The 13,760-nt window shown below is 38.6% G+C and overlaps 1 pseudogene; it reads right to left on the minus strand.

Annotated features, from left to right (window-relative positions):
• Nucleotides 1-1,216: 1,216 nt before the first annotated feature.
• LOC111820846 (immunoglobulin heavy variable 4-31-like) overlaps nt 1,217-13,760 on the minus strand; it is a 73,136-nt pseudogene continuing 60,592 nt past the window's right edge.

Here is a 13,760-nt window from a genome sequence, read left to right on the forward strand (position 1 = left end):
TTTGGGGAAGTTTATTTTGGATTTGGGAGTTGAGATAAAGCCATAGACATTCTAACCCTTAATTGGCATACAGTTGTTAACAGTATCCATCCAGTGGACTCCGACCCATGTTTGTCAGAGTGGAACTTTGATTCCTAGGGTTTTCAATGGCTGATTTTTTGAAAGTACATTGCCAGGTTTTTCTTCTGAGATGCTTCCGTGTGGACTTAAACCTTCAGTTTTTTGATTAGCATCTAAACAAGTTAACTGTTTGTACCTCCTAGGGACTCCTAAATTGAGGAATAATTTCATCAGCCCATGGCAAGAGACAGCTCCCTATACCTCTTCATAGAAGCTGCAGGAATTTTGAGGTATATTCCGTTGATCTGGAGAAGGTACTACCTCTTAATTTCCTAGAGAGGATGTCGCCCTTCCATGCCCTGGAAAAGGCACTGCTTCTTTATGTCCGACAAGTGGTGCTATCTCTTAGTTTACTTCAGGGGCATTACCTTGTCTCAGTGCCCTGTGGGCTTTCCTAGTTTATGAGGTGAGAGACAACAGTTCTTTTTCCCAGAGACCACTGGAGATCTTCTTGGTTCATGTTTCCAATAGATGTTTCCATTAGATGTTCCCATGAGAGGCTATCAAGTCCATTTTGACACATAGTAGCCCCAGGTGACAGAATAGAAATGCACCATAAAGTTTTCACAGCTGTAATCTTTACAGGAGCAGATCACAAGTTCTTTCTACTCCAGCAACACTGTGTGGGTTCATGTCACCAATCTTTCTGTTAGCAGCCAAGTAATATTGTGCCACCAGGGCCCTTAAAACAACAAATAAAATGAGGACTCTCTCAAGACACATCTCAAGTCAGCAATGGAAAGACCAAGATAATTTTTTTCTCACATGAGATTGAGACAATTTCCTTAATATAAGTGCATTTTATCACTACATATTACCTTAAGGGAAACATCTATTTAAAAATCCTTAAATGCAAATTGTGCCTAATTTTTTTTAGTAAATTAGTCGCAATATATATAAAAAAAAAACAATGTCAGCTTACAAATATTAAATGAACACTCAGAGAAGTAATTATAAGTTATTAAAAAAGGAACATTTAGTACTTCACAGTGTGTGGTGACTGAAGAGTCTCTTACTCCTGCTAGAGAAGTCACAGATTGCCATAGTGTAAACTTCCTTCAGCAGCTGAGAGACTCATGCAGCCTCTGGCCACAATTTACAGAGAAGTCAACATCATCAAACTGACCCCTGCAGGTGCACTTTGGACCCGACCTGTCTCCTCCCGTGGGACAGCATAGGCTTCAAGCTGCACAGAAACAGATAGAATTCTAGAGCTGTGATAAGGATCATCATGAATCTGATCCCCAAATTATGGAGATTTATCCAATCCTCACTTCTGTCTTCTGCATCCTCACAGCCAGTTGCCAATTAGCATTCTGTCTCTGACACTAGCCCCTGAAGCTCCATCAGAACTCACTAGTTAGTTGGACACTGACTTTTACAGCAGCTGCCTGTGCAACCCTTCTCTGACCCAAGCCACTCATATCTAAATCAGAGCTCACAAGTTCAAAGACACAGTTCTTCAGACTGCACAGATGCCAGCTGCAAGCTTGGGGAGTCCACACAACACCCTAACCTTCTGCCCTTCTGGCCACATGTTTGGGGCTTACTTCCCAATACTCCTTCAGGATGTCATGCATAAGTTCAGGAATCCACATGACACTCTTCCTTTCTAAATTTCTGGCTCTTACTGCCCCTTTGGGTTCTATAATTTGATCAAATTACAGAATCCATAGAGTATGTCATACCACTACTAACATATTATAACCCAAAATAATACAAATAGACACATAGGGCAAGAGCTGGGGGAATCCCCAATTTAAGGATTCTTTGTCCAAAAGGAAATACAACACTTCCAGGATTAATTGTTATTGCCAACCAGGAAGCCCATCTAAGTCTTAGGGTTCAGGTCGCATATTGGCCTCCCCATGTGACCATGATAGATTATATTATGCCTCTTGAAAGTAGTCAACATCGGGCCACCAAGTGGTCCATTGTGGTCTGGTGAGCCCTAACTCACTAGCTTCAGGTATAGTTTGGCTCAAAAGTACTGAGAGCAAAGACTAAATTCCTTTCTGCACCTCACACTAATAATATGCTCAAAACACCAGCAAATTCACACACCCACATATAATATTGGGGAAAAGTCAAAGGAATACAGGAGTCAATCTGAAAGGCCTCCCAATGGCCAAAGCTGAATAATTTGAGCAACTAAATAAACAATATATTGCATTATAACCTAAAATAAAAAATAAATATCCATGAACCCATGTGATTATTCTAAATATTATATGTAGATTCTCCCTCCCTCTTTACCTCAAGGAATTGGAACTCAACTCTCTTCCACTTGAGTGTGAGCTGTACTCGGTGACTCAATTCCAAAGAATATACAATGAAAAGGGAAAAATAGCAACTTTACAGTGGAGAAACCTGGCAGACACTGCCTTAATCACATAAATTCAACATTAACAGTGCCATGTCATGTTGATTTCATGTACTTCTTGTTATGATGTCAGAAAAAGTGTGTTTCATCTTTATGTTGTGTTGTTACTTGCCGTTGTGTTGGCCACTAACTCATGGTGACCCCAGGTATCATGGAAAGAAACACTGTCTGGTCTTTCATCATCCCCATGATCATTTGAAGATAGAGCATTATGATTTATAAGTTTTCATAGGCTGATTTTCAGAAGTAGATTGCCAAGCCTTTCTTCTTAGTTGATCTTAGTCTAGAAACTCTGATAAAACCTGTTCAGCATCATAGAACATGAAAACCTCCACTGACAGATGGGTGGTGGCTGCACATAAGGGATATTGGCCAGGAATCAAACCCAGGTGTCCCACATGAGATGAGAGAGTTTTACCAGTGAATCATCAGTCACTCACTGGCTGCTTGAAATGTCAGGCTTGGTAGGGCTTATACACAGGGTAGGGCCACAGGTTTCCTCTGAGGTTGTGGGAAAGCATCCCTGAAATGACCCAAGATATTTGGAGAATATTAATTAGCTGCCTTCTCTGGAGAGAAAAAAGCATATGGGCAGCCATGAAGCTACAAGAGGGGAACAGTACAGTATGGGGAAGGGACTCAGAGTGCATGGGGTCCATCCTGTAATCAAGTCTCCTTCCTATTTCTCTGCTTGTGGCAGACAGAAAATTGAGGTGGGTCACGAGTAAGAAGAGGTGGATAGTCCAGAGGAAGTGAGAACCTTCCAGCAGTGGTATTGATTGGCCTCAGTTTGTTGTGGGGAGCATCTATGAAGATACAGACCATCAGTTCTGGATGATGTTGGCATATAACATGCACCCTGTATTCACTGTACCCTGTATTCTGCCTCTCAGATCACCACACATTTGGAAGGAAGCTATGTTTGAAAGACATCTCAGTGATTTCTCCTGTGTGGTGGGGGTAGAGGTCCCAGTGTGTAAGTCACCTTTTCTATTCTAGTGATCTCAGGACAAGTTTGTCTTCATATATCCAGGAAAAATCAGTGTTTCCTAATCTCAGCAGGTGAGGGGTGGGTAAAAAATTACAAAAAAGATTTTCACAGTCACAACACATGGAAGGCAAATATACTGTTTTTGGCATAGAGGTAACCATTTATCTGTAAGGTTTTAATATCCAGAATATATAAGGAACACTTACAAGTCAACGAAAAAAGACAAGCAACCATATTCAAAATAGGCTATATATATATAAATTTCTTCAAAAAAGATATACAAATAGTCAATAAGAACATGCAAATATGCTCAATGTCATTAGTCTTTAGGGAAATTTTAATCAAAACTACAGCTAGATACTACTTAAATCCACTAGGATGACTATTATTAGAAAAATAAAAGAAATAAGTGCTGCCTAAGATTTGGAGAAATTGGAACCATTGTGGTTTTCAAGTGGCAATGTAAAATGCATCTATTGTGGAAAAATATCAGTTCTTCCAAACATCATTGAATTACCATGTGACCCCACATTTCCACTCCTAGGTATATACACACAAGAATTCAAAACAGGTACTCAAGAAGTATATGTATATGCATGTTCATAACAGCACTACATAAAACAGACAAAATTTGAAATATTTTAAATGTATATCAATAGATAAATGCATAAACAAATTGTGGTATGCACATATAATGGACTATTTTTCAGCCAAATAAAGGAATAAAGTACTGATACATACTACAGGATGGATGAATCTCCAAAATATTACGCATGAGACAAAGAAATCAGACCCAAAAGTCACATATTGTATCATTTCTTTTACATCAAATATCGACAATAGATAAATATATGGAGACAGACCACAGATTGGTGTTGTTCAGAACTAGAGGTAGTAAGGAATGGGGAGAATGTGCTTAATGGGTAAAGAATTTTACTTTTTATTGTTGTTGCTGGGTGCTGTTGAATGGTGTCCAATGCATAGTGACCACACGTGACGGAATAGAACTGCCCCATAGGATTTTTTTGGCTGTAATTTTATGCAAGAAGATCACCAGGGTCTTCCACCCACAGCATGGCTGGGTGGTTTTGAACCTCCAAGCCTTCAGTTAGCAAGCAAGCCATTAACTATTATGCGACCAGGGCTCCTTCAGTTTTACTTTGGGGTGATGGAAATGTTTTGTAAATAGATACAGGTGGTGGCTGCACAGAATAGTGAAAGTACTGAATGCTACTGAAGTGTTCACTTTAAAATGATTAATTTTATGTTATGTGAATCTGAACTATTGTTTTGTTTAAATATAAGTTTCAGGGGACAGTTTAAGTTTTAAGATTTAAAGATTATCTCAGGACAGTAGTTGCAGAGTTTCATTCAGCCTCAATGGCTCCAGAAATCCTCGGTCCCATGATTATTTGATATTCTATCAACCTTGATCACAAGATTCCTCTTCTGTGGTGCTTTCTGTCCCATGTACTGGATCCACGGGGCTGAGGATGGTGTGGATGAAATGTCATGGAGGAGTACCTGCTGACAGATGGAAACTTCTCTGATATTTGCACCTTTACAACAAGGCTGAGATTTCACTCGGGCTACAAGCTCTAATGTCAGTTTTGTTCTGACACTGCCTGAAACGAGTTCTCCTTTTGACTCTAACCATCCAGAGTTAGGTTGGATTCACAGTTTAAAGAGCACAGTCCTCCAGACTGCCAATTCAACCCAAGATTTCAAAGATTTCCAGAACACTCACCCTTCTGATGTTCTGGCTAAAAATTTGGGGGTTCCTGCTAGCCCCTTGTGTATAAAGATTTACTAGAATGACTCACAAAATAATGGAAACCACTATTATTATGCCTTATTACAATTAGGACTAGTATAAAGAAGAGATGCACACAGCACGGTCTGGGAGGGTCTCTATGAAGAAGCTTCTGTGACTCCGAAGACTTGTTTACCTCTTGTGCTTCAATAGCTTTCATTAACCAGGAGCTTCTTTGTCTAGAGTGTTTTTTTTAATTGTGCTTTAAGTGAAAGTTTAAAATTCAAGTTAGTTTCTCATACAAAAATTTATACACACATTGTTAAGTGACCCTAGTTCCTCACTCTATACTGTGACAGCACACTCCTCCTTTCCACCCTGGATTTCCAGTGTCCATTCAACCAGCTTCTGACCCTCTGCCTTCTCATCTTGTCTCTGGACAGGAGCTGTCCGTTTAGTCTCATGTATCTACTTGAGCTAAGACTACACTCTTCATGAGTATCATTTTATGTCCCATAGTCCAGTCTAATCTTTGTCTGAAGAGTTAGCCTCAGGAATGGTTTTAGTTTTGGGCTAACGGGGAGTCCAGAGGCCAAGTCTTCTGGGGTCACTCCAGTCTCAGTCAAACCATTAAGTCTGGTCTTTTACTAGAATTTCAGTTCTGCACCCCACTTTTCTCCTGCTCTGTCAGGGACTCTCTGTTGTGTTCCCTGTCACAATGGTCATTTGTGGTAGCCAGGCACCATGTAGTTCTTCTGGTCTCAGGCTGATGAAGTCTGTGGTTTATGTGGCCCTTTCTGTTTCTTGGGCTAATGTTTTCCTTGTGTCTTTGGTGGTCTTCATTCTCCTTTGCCTCAGGTGGGTTGGGATCAACTGATGCATCTTAGATGGCTGCTTGCTAGCTCTTAAGACCCCCGACGCCTCTCAACAAAATGGGATGCAAAACATTTTCTTTTCTTTTTTTTTTTAATCGTACTTTAGATGAAGGTTTACAGAACAAATTGTTTCTCATTAAACAGTACACATATTTTTTTATGACGTGGTTATCAACTCCAGGACATGTCAACACTGTCCCTTCTCAAACTTGGGTTCCCTATTACAAGCCTCTGGTAATTGTCCCTGGGCTTCTGTGTCCCATTAGTCTCATTGTTTCATGGGCTGTCTAATCTTTGGTTGAAGGGTGAACCTCGGGAGTGACTTCATTACTGAGCTAAAAGGATGCCGGAGGGCCATACTCTTGGGGTTTCTCCAGTCTCCTTCAGGCCAGTAAGTCTGGTCTTTTTTTTGTGAGTTAGAATTTTGTTCTACATTTTTGCCCAGCTCTGTCTGAGACCCTCTGTTGTGATACTGGTCAGAGTAGTCAGTGGTGGTAGCTGGACACCATCTAGTTATACTGGACTCAGTCTGGTATAGGCCGTGCTAGTAGTGGTCTATTAGCCCTTTGGAGTAATCTTTTCCTTGCATCTTGTTTTATTCATTCTCCCTTGCTCCTGAAGGGATGGAACCAGTGCAGTATCTTAGAGGGCTGCTCTCAGGCTTTTAAGACCCTAGAAGCTACTCACCAAGACAGAATGTAGAACATTTTCTTAATATACTTTGCTATCCCGGTTAACCTAGATGTCTCCTGAAATCATGGTCCCCATAACCCTGCCCCTACTATTCCATCTCTCAAAGTATTTGATTGTATTCAGGAAACTTCTTAGCTTTTTGTTTAATCCAGATGTGATGACTTTGCCTGTACTGTGTGTTGTCCTTTCCTTGACCTAAGATAATTCTTCTCTATTATCAAGTTAATGAATACCACTGTCCCTCCCTCCACACCCTTGAAACCATCAATGAACGTTTTCTTCATTTAAACCTTTTCTTGAGTTATTATACTAGTTGTCTTATACAATGTTTGTCCTTTTGTGACTGATTATCCTCCATGTTATAAAATGTTTCTTTAATTCATCCTTATTCTTTATCATTGTGTAGTATTTCATTGTCAGAATATACCATAATTCAATTATCCATATGTCCATTGATGGAGACCTAGGTTGTTTCCATCTTTTTTGCTATTGTGAACAGTTCTGCAGTGAACACAGATGGGCATATATCTATTCATGTGATGGCTTTAATTTCTGTAGGATATATTCCAAGGAGTGAGATTGCTGGATCATATGATATTTCTATTTGCAGTTTTTTAAGGAAGCACCAGACTGATTTCCAAAGTGGTTGTACCATTTTACATTTCCACCAACAGTGTATAAGTGTTCCAGTCTCTCCACAACCTCTCCAACATTTATTATTTTGTGTTTTTTGGATTAAAAAACAAGCCTTGTGACTTCCAGCAACATGGTGCTCTAGGCAGAAGCACCACAATGTCCCTCCACAGCAAACATCCAAAAAACTAAGCCTAACAGAGAAAACAGCAATACTGAAACCCTAAGCATCAAATGAAGAGATAAAGAACCCAACCAAGCACCAAATGGAATAAGAAACTGTCTAAGAACAGAGAGCGAGGAGACATTCATGCAGAGGTCCCCATCAGCTAATGCAGCACAGATTCACCGTCTTGCACTATCAGAGACCAGCAAATATGAGAATGCAACTTCACGGAGCTTCCAGCAGGATACAGAATAACTGGTAACCAGTGATATATGCTTTCCCACCCCACACGCTTCTTCACCCCCACTTGGCCTCCTCTGCTTCCCATGGACACAGTCTGTTGGCCAGGAAGCACAGGCTGCTTGGATTCCACCTGCCCACACTGGCTGACTCCCTGAGTGCCATATGTTGGATGATGGTATTGCTTTTTCCTGCTTCTTTTGAGTTGTTAGTTATCTCTCACCACCTCCCTGTCCTTTCACTCAAATACTTGGCTCCACGCACCACCTTTGCTTCCTCCTGAAAGGCTGTGAAACGCCGCTCGAATCTGAAAATGTTTCCTGGTCTGTGCTGCCATGCTACTGGGATCTGGGGTGGGGGTGGAGGTTATGTTTGTTTTGAATTATTTCTTTTTTCTTTTTCTTTTCTCAAATTGAGGGCCTGTTCTAGCTGGGAGGTGCTGCACGGCTTGGGACCTACCCCCTCAGCTTGGGCAGATGCACAGAGGGATCCCTGACGGCATTTATATTTCTGTGTTTTTTTTTTTTTCCTGTTTTTTGAGGGGATTTTCTTGTTCTTGTTTGCAATTTGTTTTGTTCTCTTTTCCCTCTTTTTCCCTTTTTGTCTTTCTTCATTACTCAGTATCTCATCTGTCTATACATTCCTTCTCTTCCCGTCCCCTGAATACCTGGTACTGAGTGACACCTCTAAGCCTTCTAGCTAGGCTGTACTTCAGCACCTGGGAAAAACTTCCCCAGACATCATAGCTGCACTGGTGGGATCCCTGGGAGCTTTTCATTTTTCTTTCTAATTTTCATTTATTCATTATTTTCTTTTTCTTCTTCCCTTTTTGGTTTTCTCCATTTCATAGTCTCTCACCTCTACACTCCAACGACAAGCTCCTTAGCACTCTTTTTTGTTTGTTTGTATGTTTTTAGCTCCTGTTCCTCTCTCCTCTCTCACATACCCATCTTAGCTCCACACATAACTATCTCCCCCCTCCATTCTGCCTACCTGCACTGTGTGCTTCACATCACACCACCAACCAGAACAGGCATGACCTACCGGAACCTATCCTGCACTGATTACTGACCCGCCCTGGTGATTGTAGTAAGTGTCACAAACAATCCTTCCCAGCAACTCCTCTTCAGCTAGACCTGCCCTGCTGTACCATATCTGAGCAACTGACCCTACCAATTGGAGAAGAAGGCAAAAAGTATCTTACCCACAGATGAGCAAACAATAAAGAACACACAGCCTGCCTGCACAGACTTAGCAAAAATGAAAAAAAAACACGATGAAACAAAATAATCTACATTCATTAAATGAGAAAAATAACTATTGAATGCTCTTAAGACGACAGACAATATCAAAACATTTACAAAAACAGGACAGATGGTATCAGTAGACATCCAAAATAAAACACTGGATGATTTTCCAGTAGAAGAAAAGACACTAGAACTACCTGATAGGGAATTCAAATCTATAATACTCAGAATTATCCAAGAGTTGAAGCAAAAAACAGGCAAAAATGGGGAAAAAATACACAAATTCATTGAAAATACAGACCAAAAAAATGGAAGAATTCAGGAAAATAATGAAGGACAAACTGCAAAAATAAATTCACAACTAGAAATTATACAAAAACATCAATTAGAAATCCAAAAGATAAACAACAAGATTTCAGAAATGGACAGTGTCATAGAAGGGCTGAGGAACAGATTTGAAATGGTGGAAGACAGGATCAGCATAATTGAAGACAAACACTTGGATACAACTCCGAGGGAAACTTAGAAAAAAGAATGAAGTAAAGTGAAGAGACCCTGAGAATTATGTGGCATACAATCAAAAGCAAAAATTTGCAAGTGATTGGAGTTCCAGAACAGGGGGAGAAAACAGAAAACACAGAGAGGATCATTGAAGAACTGCTGACAGAAAACTTCCCCAATATCATGAAAGATGAAAAACTGACCATCAAAGAAGCTCAATGAACCTCATATAAGATAGACTCCTAACAAAAATCACCAAAGCATATCATAATCACACTTGCCAAACCAAAGACAAACAAAGAATCCTGAAAGCAGCTCAAGAAAAAGAAAAAGGCAAATACAGAGGAGAAACAATAAGACTAAGTTTAGATTATTCTCCAGAAACCATGCAGGCAAGAAGGGAATGGGATGTTATATATAAAACCTTGAAAGAAAAAAAAAATTGCTAGCCAAGAATAATATATTCTGCGAAACACTTGTTCAAATATGATGGTGAAATTAGGTCAGTTCCAGATAAACAGAAATTAAGGCCATACGTAAAAACCAAACCAAACTTACAAGCATTATTAAAGGGAGTCTTCCGATCTGAGAACAAAGAACTTCAGCTCATAGGCTGAATCTAAGACACAGGATCCTACCAGTCAGATACCAATCTAGGAAATGAACTCTCAAGGACTATCCAAAACAAAAAGAAATACAACAGGGAATCAGAACAGTTAATCTATAAATGATAACAACATCAGAAAAATAAAAGAGGCAATGAATGGTGTAGGTATAGAACCTTCTAATGAAGAGGAAAGCAAGGCAATACCAAGTAATAATAGATTGCTTCAAGCTTAGAAATATAAGGGTAAATTTCACGGTAACCACAAAGAAAGTTAACAAACATACTCGTAAAAACAAAGAGGAAAAACATGAAGTCTCAGTTAAAACAGAACCTACCAAAACAGAAGAAAAAAGTCCACAAACAAAAGCAATTCAGCACAGAAGTGTAAGAGGAACAAAGAAAACATCAGCACCACAAAAAAGGCACTACAAAATGACAGCAACTACAAAATGACAGCAACAAACACATCTACCAATAATGACACTGAATGTAAATGGACTCAATGCACCCATAAAGAGACAGAGAGGAACCGAAGGTATAAGAAAACAGGATCCATCAACATGCCGTCTACAAGAGACACATCTTAGAAACAAAGACATGAATTTATTAAAAATCAAAGGTTGGAAAAAAATATATCAAGCTAACAACTACCAAAAAAGAGCAGGAGTGGCAATACTAATCTCAGATAAAATAGACCTTAAAACAAAATCCACCATAAAAGACAAAGAAGGACACTATAAATGATTAAGGGGACACTCCATCATGAAGATATAACCATAATAAACTTCTACGCACCCAATGACAGGGCTCCAAAATACATAAAACAGACTCTAACAGCACTGAAAAGAGAAGTTAACAGTTCCACAATAATAGTAGGAGACTTCAACATGCCACTCTTGGTAAAAGACAGAAGATCTAAAAAGAAACTCAGCAAAGATACAGAAGACCTAAAGGGCACAATCAGACAACTTGACCTGAAAGATATATATATAGAACACTCCATCCAACAGCTACAAAGTATACATTCTTTTCCAATGCATATGGAACGTTCTCCAGAATAGACCACATCTTAGGCTGCAGAGGAAACCTCAACAAAATCCAAAATGCTGAGATAATACAAAGTATCTTCTCTGATCACAATGCCATGAAGGTAAAATATAATAACAGAAAGAGCAAGGAAAAAAATCAATTACATGGAAACCTAATAAAATGCTGCTTACAAACCACTGGGTAACAGAAGAAATCAGAGATGAAATTTAAAAAAATTCCTACAATCAAATGAGAATGCAAACACATCATACCAGAACATCTGGGACACAGCAAAGACAGAAATCAGGACAATTTATAGCAATAGATGCACACATCAAAAAAAAAAAAAAAAAAAAAAAAAAAAGAAAGGGACAGATTCAAAACATTAACTACACAACTTAAATAGAAAGAGAACAGCAGAAAAGCCCACAGCCACCAGAAGAAAGGAAATAATAAAGATCAGAGCAGAGATAAATGAAATACAGAATAGAAAAACAATAGAAAGAATCAACAAAACCAAAAGTTGGTTGTTTGGAAGAATCAATAAAATTGACAAACCACTTGTAGGACTGACAAAAGAAACACAGGAGAGGACCCAAATAAACCAAATAAGAAATGAAATGGGCAACATTACAACAGACCCAACTGAAATAAAAGGGATCATAACAGAATATTATCAAAAACTATACTCTAACAAATTTGAAAACCTAGAGGAAATGGATAAATTTCTAGAAACACACCACCTACTCAAACTACAACAAAGGGGTGTTGAAAAGCTGAACAGACCCATAACAAGAGAAGAGATCGAAAAGATAATTAAAAAAAAAAAAAAAAAACTCCCAACAAAAAAAACGCCTGGCCCAGATGGCTTTACTGGAGAATTCTACAAAATATTCAGAGAAGAGTTTGTACCAGTACTACTAGAACTATTTCAGAAAATAGAAGAGGAAGCAACACTTTGGAATTCATTCTATGCAGCCAGCATAAACCTGATAACAAAACTAGGCAAAGGTACCACAAAAAAGACAATTACAGACTAATATCTCTCATGAATATAGATACAAAACTTCTCAACAAAATTCTAGCCAATAGAAGTCAGCATCATATAAAAAAAATAATACACTAGCTCCAGGTAGGATTCATATCAGTTATGTAAGGATGGTTCAACATTAGAAAATCAATCAACATAATCCACTACATAAAAAAAAAGGAAAGAAAAAATCACGTGATCATCCCAATTGACACAGAAGAGGCATTTGACAGTCTATCACCCATTCCTGGTAAAAACTCTCAATAAAATACGCAAAGAAGGGAAATTTCTCAACATAATAAAGGGCATCTATGCAAAACTAACAGCCAGCATCATTCTTAATAGAGAGAGGCTGAAACATTTCCCTGGAGAACAGGAATAAGACAAGATACCCTTTGTCACCACTCTTATTTAACATTGTGCTAGAAGTTCTAGCTAGAGCAATAAGGGAAGAAAAAGAAATAAAGGGCATCCAAATGGGTAATGAAGAAGTTAAACTGTCCCTGTTTGCAGATGATATGATACTATGCATAGAAAACCCTAAAGACTTTATGAGAAATCTACTGGAACTAATAGAAAGATTCAGCAGAGTAGCAGGATAAAAGCTAAACATACAAAAATCAGTTGGATTCCTATACACCAATAAAAAGAACTATGAAAAGGAAATCAGGAAAACAATACCAATTATAATAGCACCTAAAAAAATAAAATACTTGGGAATAAATCTAACCAGGGATGTAAAAGACCTATACAAAGAAAACTATGAAAAAAACTATTGCAAGAAACCCAAAGGGATCTACATAAATGGAAAAACATACCATGCTCATGGGTAAGTAGACTCAACATTGTGAAAATGACAATTCTACCCGAAGCAATTTACAAATACAAAGCAATCCAGATCCAAATACGAACAGCATTCTTCAAAGAGATGGAAAAACTAATCACTAACATTATATGGAAAGGGAAGAAGCCCTGAACAAGTAAAGCACTATTGAAGAAGAATAAACTTGGAGGACTCACACTACCTGACTTCCTAACCTACTATACAGCTATGATAGTTAAAACAGCCTGGTACTGGTACAACAACAGATACATTGGCCAATGGTACAGAATTGAGATCTCAGATGTAAATCCATCCACCTGTAGTCACCTGATCTTCAACAAGGACCCAAATTCCATCAAATGGGGAAAAGACAGTCTTTTTAACAAATGGTGGTGGGAAAACTGGATATCCATCTGCAAAAAAAAAAAAATGAAACAGAACCCATACTTCACACTATATACAAAAACTATTTCAAAATGGATCAAAGATCTAAATATAAAGCCAAAAACTATAAAGCACATTGAAGAAAAAATAAGACAAACGCTACAGGCCCTAAAACATGGCATTAACAGGATATAAACGATAAGCATCAACACAAAAACCCCAGAAAATAAGCTAAATAACTGGGATCTTCTAAAAATCAAACACCTATGCTCTTCAAAAGACTTC

Source organism: Trichechus manatus, unplaced genomic scaffold (assembly GCF_000243295.1).
Source record: "Trichechus manatus latirostris isolate Lorelei unplaced genomic scaffold, TriManLat1.0 scaffold00053, whole genome shotgun sequence".
Lineage (NCBI taxonomy): Eukaryota > Metazoa > Chordata > Mammalia > Sirenia > Trichechidae > Trichechus > Trichechus manatus.